This window comes from Melopsittacus undulatus, chromosome 4 (assembly GCF_012275295.1).
Source record: "Melopsittacus undulatus isolate bMelUnd1 chromosome 4, bMelUnd1.mat.Z, whole genome shotgun sequence".
NCBI lineage: Eukaryota > Metazoa > Chordata > Aves > Psittaciformes > Psittaculidae > Melopsittacus > Melopsittacus undulatus.
Genome location: NC_047530.1, coordinates 82,213,147 through 82,221,455, shown reverse-complemented (window position 1 = coordinate 82,221,455; position 8,309 = coordinate 82,213,147).

Genomic DNA, 8,309 nt, shown 5'->3' with positions numbered 1-8,309 from the left:
AAACTGTTCAGTTTTTCCAGTATTACTGTGTGATTTTGTTTGGCATTTTTCAGTAACGCTTTTTCTTACAGAAAATGTAAGTCAGATCAAAGTGCGGAAAATACATCCACTGGAGGGCAGGCCTGAATCTAGCCGTACATGCTGGAAAGGCATAGAAAGAAAGATAAACAAAAGTTGTGTTCTGCTGAATGGAAGCTGTCATGAGTCAATCAGAACTCAACAGATATAAACTAAGAGATGCTCTTTTTTCTGAATGATTTCATGACTGCAGATGCCTATAAAACTAAGGCTCTAATAAGGGTTCATGTGTAATAAGAAGGCTCCTAATAAAGCCTCTGACTGACTATAGTTAAACCTATTATGACAATTATCGGTTGAAGTGAGCAAACCCAAACAGGACTGGCCCCAACAGTGCTGACCAGTCAGTCACGAATTGAAATGAATAGAGTTGAATTCAAGTGCTGAACTTGGCCCATGGGTTTCATATGTTCTCACATATGGCCACATAAGGTCTCCAGCACAGGCAAGCAGGATTTGGGATCTGAGCTTGCTGGGGTGAAAAGTGCCTCACAGGAGGTCGTTTCTATGCCTGTGCATGCAGTTCAGAGGCACATTTGATGTGCACAAGCAGAAGTGGTGTCTAGGCTCCACCTCAGACTCACAGGCTGGACATTGGACATGCTCAGGAAAGAGCTGCTATGAGTGGACACCTGGTGTCCCACTCCCTGGACATGCAGTCTGTGCACTCTCACTGCCAGGTTCCCAACTACCATGGAGATGGCTCTCCCTCAGAATTAATTGCATGTGACTGGATCAAATATTTCATACTGTTCTTGTTTCTAGTAAAGGCAGTTTGGCATTGCAGTTTGAGATGCTAGCCCTTTTATAATCCAGGTACATTTTTTACTTTGAATGCCATCAAAATCAGAACAAACTCGAGAGTTTATTTCATGTGGCAGCTGAAGATCCCATATTTATTGCTGCCCAACATTGTCAACTCTCTGTTTTCTTTCAGTCAACTGAAAACTCAATTTTCTCTCTGCAGTTTTCATGGGAGCATATTAAATAAATTTCCTCTTTTCATCAGTGACTCACTCCTGGAAAGGCTATTTCATGAATAGTATTTCCATTCCAAAGGAAACAAGCTGTTCCTTCTTACATTACTCAAGTAGCTGAAGACAAACTAAAGTACATTAAATCAAAAGATTTCAAAATGGATTAGATACATAGCTCAGAGACAGATAGCTTTTTATCAAGTAGTTTTCTGATATGAATTGATGCCTACTAATGAAATCACTCAAGCCAAATTCTAAAATTGACTAGAAATTCTGGGTGCCTGGCTGCAGACACAATCACGTGGAGTCCATAAGTTCGTATCCCTCTTGTGGTGTTTAATGTTGGTCACACAAAACATCAATAGCCTTTTTTGCTATTGTGCCCATAGGGAATGCAGCTAACAGGGTTAGGTAGAAAATAATACAGTTCTACAGAAATTCTTTTAGCAGTTGAGTGCTAGTCTAAATTAGAGTCAGGATCTAAGTCAGCATAACTGATCTGAGATAGCTAACAGCCATTGAGACATCTGTTCAAGTCTACAGCTGCAGATTTTATGTAAATTAGTATTTGTTTTATGCAATGTGAACTAAAGCCTTACCTGGAGATGTGAATAAGGTGATGATATGGGTACTCTCACTAATGATTTCTGAAGTGTTTAGGGTTGAGCTGCACTGCTAATCTCATCAAGGAAATATACTAAGAATCCTCCAAACTGAAGCCCCCAAATAAACAGTTGGAAAAAGGTTATCTTGACCCCATGGGTCTGAAAAAGTCAGGCCATTCTTGCTGAAGAAAACCAGAAGTACAATTGTATCTTTAAGCAAAGAGAAAACAGATAAAGACTTTTATTAAACCCAAAATATCTCCATGGCAGTGTCTAGTACAATACAAGAAAATGCAAAACTATCATGTTACATGTCAGTCACAGGTAGAATGTATTTGAAGACTCTGGGGAACATTTGCAAAAGGCAGCACTCTTTAAAGCATCCAGTAGTTCAAGTATTACAAGTGACCAGGAATCTTTCCAGCTGAAGGAAAGTCCATTAGAGCCAACTAGCCTCCTGAGGTCTGACTACTATGGGTGAGTCTAAAGGACCAGTAACTCCAATATAACACTGAGTGATAAAATTAAAACATTATTGGGTTTTCTCGATGAAACACCAGGATTGTTCTGCTGTTGGCAGTGTAAGAATTCACCTCAGCTGTATCATCTGTAAGTAGGCCTTCCAAGAGTGCTCCATGCCAAAAAGGTATTATTCCACTGTTATAAATGGAAAGCTTTGTGTTGTTGGACTTCGGTTGGATAGCTATGGACACTGTTTCTGTTACACACAGCAAGTGCAGCAAACACTCGAAAGGGACAAGATAAGAGATAAGCAAATGTAGAAATTAAAAACCAAATAAAAGTATGCAAAACTTTCCAGTGTTAAGCTGTATAAAAATGACTTTTACACTGACCTGAGTTCTGCCTGAGGCTAAACAAGTAAATGCCGATGTAATTAGTTATTTTTGTCTCTGTGTCATCATGCCTGGATTTCTTTACTTTCTGGGGCCTAAAATCAGATGGCAAACATCAGTTCCTCACATTTACATACTTTAATAGAGACAGACTAGCATGTGCACTTGTCTCAAGGATAAGAGAGACTACCACAACCTCTTGCATGATCAGTCTCACCAAGTAACTTTCACTTTAAACCAAAAAATCCAGTGATGAAACACAGGCACCTCTTTCCATCACTGATACCACTCTTTCTTTTTTTATCACCCTCTTATCAGACTTGGATCACTCTGGTTTAATGAAGAGACACTTTGGGAAAATATTTTTTTCAACTGGGCCACTGTCATGGACTTTACCTACTCTCAGTTCAACCTTTTGCGAAGCACTTTCTTCCACTATCTAGCTCCCCCCCCCCCCCCGAATATTTATTTTAATCTAATATATAAACTTCACCTTAGCAATGACGTTTGATTGCACATCTGTCTTCATCTCCTGAAACAGACACTCAAATAATAACCATAATAACAGTAATAATTCATCATTCCTTTCCAACAAGTACATGAATAGCTTTACTTCTCCTGTGTGAGATATCATCAGTATACAGAGTGAGAAATTTTGACATCCTTCAAGGTACTTACAAAGTTATGGCACCAAGTTTCCTTTAAAGGAGATTTCACTGTGATCTGGTGTGTTTGCGGGGTTGGAAAAGCAGATAGGATAGTTGTGCTTTTCCATTTCCTCCTTCTTGATATTTTCCATGGCTTTTTGGTTATTTTTAAAGTGATTAATATAAATTAATAATGTCGCTCTGTCCCTTTGGGAGTCTAACACACTCTATAGTAATAAGCACAAACAACCTGTGGGGTCTGAGAGACTGAAAGGAACACTGTCCATAATCAGCAAGTTGCTGCAATGTCTAAGGCTAAAGATTTATTTGTTCACACACTGCACAGCTCCTTGGGCTCAAATCTGTGAAGATATTTTGATGCCAGGGGCAACAAAGGGAGTTAGATACTTGAATTCTTTGCCATCTGCTCTCAGTGATTCACAGTAACATCTGATGCCATTATAAGCACACAAGATTTAACAGGGAACATTTAGCAGCATTTAACAGCAGAAGTCAAAGCTTTCTAAGGAAAGCAGGCTACTGTCAGACACTTCCTGTGTAATCTGAACCTAGAAAGATGAAGTGGTCTCTGAGGCACCATGTTCTAATCTATCACATTAAATATAGGATTATGTCAATGGCAAATGTTTAATGTACCAAGAAACACCATAGCCCAAAAGGGCTAATGCTAATGCCATTGATGTCAGTAACAAAATGCCTGTTGTTTTCAGCCAAGGCAGAAGAGAGCCAAAACTCAAAGTGTCTGAAGAAAATTCAGTATGTAATTTTTGAAAAATTAACTTTCCTTTTATCTGCCTATTGGTATAAACAGTTTTCTTAATAATACATCAGGATAATGAATCCAGCAATGGCTAAACATAGCCATAATTATCACACCACATCCACATGTGACCAGGAATTTCTCAAACCGTGCAATCAACACAGTTTGAGACTCCAAAAGAAATGGCAGAAAAGTAGTTTTAATGTTAACACAGACTCTGCTGTTTACAGTTTAATTCTTATAGTGGTATTCTGCTGGAATTGTCTTGGGGCCTGTTGCTCCCTTACTGCACCCTCTTTGGACCAGAAAGCATCAAGGATGACAACCAGTAATTCCAAGCACTGACAGACAGAAAGAATCAAATACATCTAAAACTGGTGATTTTTTCAAAGGCTCGATTATTCTCTGAAGAGCAGGAACAGACCTAAACCAGTCTTCAGATGAAGCTGGTTCATCTTAATTGATACCAGGACATAAATACTACTTTTAGAGCACAGCAGTAACAGCCTGGAATCTCACAGTGTCTGGTGCTGTTATAAATTACTGTTTTGTGGATGATTAACTAACACATTTTTAATTGCATAACTATGTATATATGACATAGCTGCTTTGTTCCTTTTCAGCTGTTCTACAGTATAACCAAACTGCAAAAAATTCTGCTGTGCTCCATCAGTGGATGAAAATACATTGACATGGATGGGTTATTAGCAGGAAGCACTGAACTTCATGAGTTTGAGATTCCCTGTCTGTTAGCTACATGAGGAATCAAAAGCTTTTCTGCCTGCTAGCTCTGGGGCCGGATATTGGTTGTCAACTACATTTGTCTCCGTTCTGAGCTGTATCTGGCTTTCTTGTATCAATATATAAAATGATTGTCTGTGACTACCACCAGTACCTGCACAAAGACGTCTGTGCCTACTGTGCTACCAGAAGTAACAAGTTTGTTGAAACACAATGCTGCCTGCAGAAAAAGGTGATTCCGAGGCAGGGAAGCAAAGAGAGAATTGTTTGAAAGCAAATCTCTCTTGATAGTTGATGTCCATTTTCAGTGTAACATACAGAGAACTTATCATGCAAATCCAAACTCAAGGGAAATAAGCCTTGATTTCTTCATCTGGTGTTCTGAAATTCAGCCAACAATAAACACAACCAATATCCCTGAGGTAACAAGGTGCATTGTTGATCTGCAGGCAATGCATATTGGATTATTGGAGACTCCACACTGTGAAATTTTTATAAACCAGTGATGCGTTGGTGATGCAAGTATAATTTGGTTCAAAATTCTGAAGCTAGAAAAAAACAACTGATGAAAAATAATGCACTGCTAACTCAGTCACTTGTGCAATTAAAAATTCACAGAACCTAACTGAAGTAGAAGGAAGGGAAGGAAGGAAGTGGGAAAAACTGTAACCATTTAAAAATGTGCCCAACTAACAGTAATATTGGGTTCTGAAAATTTTTTTTCTTTATGGGCAAAAGGGCATGCTATTGCTCTTCATCCTAGAGAGCCCTCACTCAAATGCAGTTTAACCTTTGAATGGTAAAACATGAATGTGTTGGAACTAAACAGTGTCTGGCACAAGTGAGCAGCTCATCAAAAGGTCTTTTTCTGATGTACTAGCACTTTGGAAAATTTATTCCTGCAGGTGTTCTGAAATCACCTGGAGTTTTACAGGAGCTGCTTGATTTAATTTGCAAGTCCCTGCTGTGGTCATACAGACATAGTCTGGAAGGTCCCTCACAACCAATTAGCTTCTGCAGGTGTTAAGTGGCACAAGATAGTCCTGTCAGATGTGGCTGGCTTTGTTTTTTGGGTTTTTTTTTGTTTGTTTGTTTTTTTTCCCAAATCCTGTAATCTCTGGATCCTTTTTGTGGTTCAAGTTATCCTCATGATATTGGGCTGATTTTGGTTTTCAGCTTTCTTACAGGACACAGAAGGACATGGCCAATGAAAGGCAGCAGTACAGCAGTATTTATGGGAGAGTTCTGACAAATTCTAGCTTCATAGAAATGACATGTTACTTGAGACATCCATAAAAATGAAGAATCACAAGGCAGTTTTGACCAAAATCCTTCAGTCTGTGGGAGCAGTATGAATGGGGATCCATTCCTGGGAATGACAGGTCTTTTTCAAGCACATGCTGAGACCCTGCCCCTGACAATACCCCATGCCACAAGATCCTGAGAAGAACTGTTTGTTACTGTACACTGGATTCTTCTTGATGGCTTTCCAGGGCTTGCACCAAAGCAGCACCAGTGACCAATCTTTAGCACAAGTAAAGCTGGAGGAGGCCAAAGAAGTTTCTCAGGCTAGAAAAGCTGATTCCTGTGCCACCAGACTAAACAGTTGTAGACTCTGCTCACTTCTTTAAAAAGTTCTCTCTTAAAGCTTTTCACACTTCAGAAATAAATAAGTAAAACAAAATGAAAATTTGAGAAGGTTTTCTTATCACTGTATACTGCTAGTTGCAATTGCTTGAAGGGAACTTAATCCAAGCAAGCAGTGTCGATACTCAGTGCACAGGCTGCCAGCAAGAGAAGCAGAAAACAAATGAGATTAAAACATTTCTAAAACCAGTTCTGCCTTAAAGTACCTTGTGTGCAAAACCTAGGTACACCAGTGACAGGTATGGTTTTCAGAGGTCATAGAAGCCCTTAGCACATCAGCTGTTTGGTGTATCTACAGGGACCTTATGAATTACGTACTTAGTGATTGCAATGCAGCACTTCACAATTACATTTACAAATAAGTTTACCTACACTAAGCACACAGAGAAAGCCTTATTCTCTGCCTTTATCCAGCTTTCTAAGGAAATGCCATTGTGTATATCTCACCTGATAAATCCTAAACCTGCTGCTATTTCCAACCAAACTGAAGAAACAGAAGGGATCTCATCAAGAATTAAAATCCTCCATGATTAAACAGATGGAGAGAAGCCTTCACAGTGTTTCCATAAAGCAAAGGATACAGTGTGACCACAGCTCTTATTAAACACAAGAAAACCTGTGCAAAAGAGAGTCCAAATAAATGCTCAGACCACAAGACAAAATTCAATTGGAGTTTGGAATAATTGGACCTTGAATTATAAATCCAAAGGTATCAAGGTTTCTTTAATTTGGTGTTCATTAAACTATTCTTATGAGCTGAAAATACAGTTTCACCCACTTCTTTACATCAGACACACGCTGCTGTTTTTCTCCCAGCCTTCTTTTAAAATAAAATTAATTTACATTTTATAGACCTGGATGAGTTTTCTCTCATCATGGAACAGTAAGTGAGATTAATAACCCAGTTACTAGCACTTCGTGGATCATTTCCACATAAAAACATTAACATTTTCTTAATTCTTAAAATGCACCTTTTATTTGATTTAGAGGTTGATGCTCATTTCTTATGTAATAAAAGGGAGAAAAGCTAAAGAATGAGTCAGTGTTTATTAACCTTGCTAATAAGACAGGCTTTTTCAGGCAAGATGGATATATGTTAACTGGTAAAACTGTTCCATGGTTATTTAGCCAATTAATCCTTTCCAAACAAGGGAAGCAGAAGCAATTTAATTTGCAGTGAATGGAAATAAACTTGACACATTCTGCCTATCAATTTACACTCTTAATTTCCCAGTTAGCTCAGTCAGAAGGCAGTTCTTTGATTCCCAAAATAAGGCAACCCACAAATTAACATTAGTATGTATGGAAATATGCCTATATATATAGTTCTATTTTATCTTTGCTTGCAATCTGTATGTAAACTCAATTGGCACATTCATATTAATCTAGAATTGAATGATACATTTCCTTTAAAAGAGAGTGATTTCTACCTTTAATAGAGGCATAAAAAAGCACATTAAAAGTTGCCTTAATAGACTGTTTTCCAGAGTTTGTAAAAACAAAGGCCTAAGGCTGAAGTTTACATTAAGGTTGCTTTAAATAGCACTGATGTTGCGTGTTGGCATTTCACCCAATTGCTATTGAATTGCTAGCTGATCCTTAAAATTTAAGACCCTATAGAGCATCTGAGTGTTTATTAACATGTATTAGCAGTCTGTCAGAGACAACTGTATATATGTCTTTTAAATATAAAAACACACTCCAGAATGTATGCTCTGGTTCAGTACATTATAAATTATAAATGATAATCCAGATTAAAACAACTGTCAGAAATATTACAGTGTGCTGGGTAATGTTACACCAAAAGCACAATTTCCATTACATCATTTCTTTTTCCTCTGATTTATTTTCTTTAGTTCCACAGTCCTTTCCATAAAACACTGAATAGGCTTAGAACTGTGAATAACCACCAACTGGAGGTTAGAATTCTCACAGTTTATAATTTACAGTTATATTATAGAATTCTTACAGTTTATATA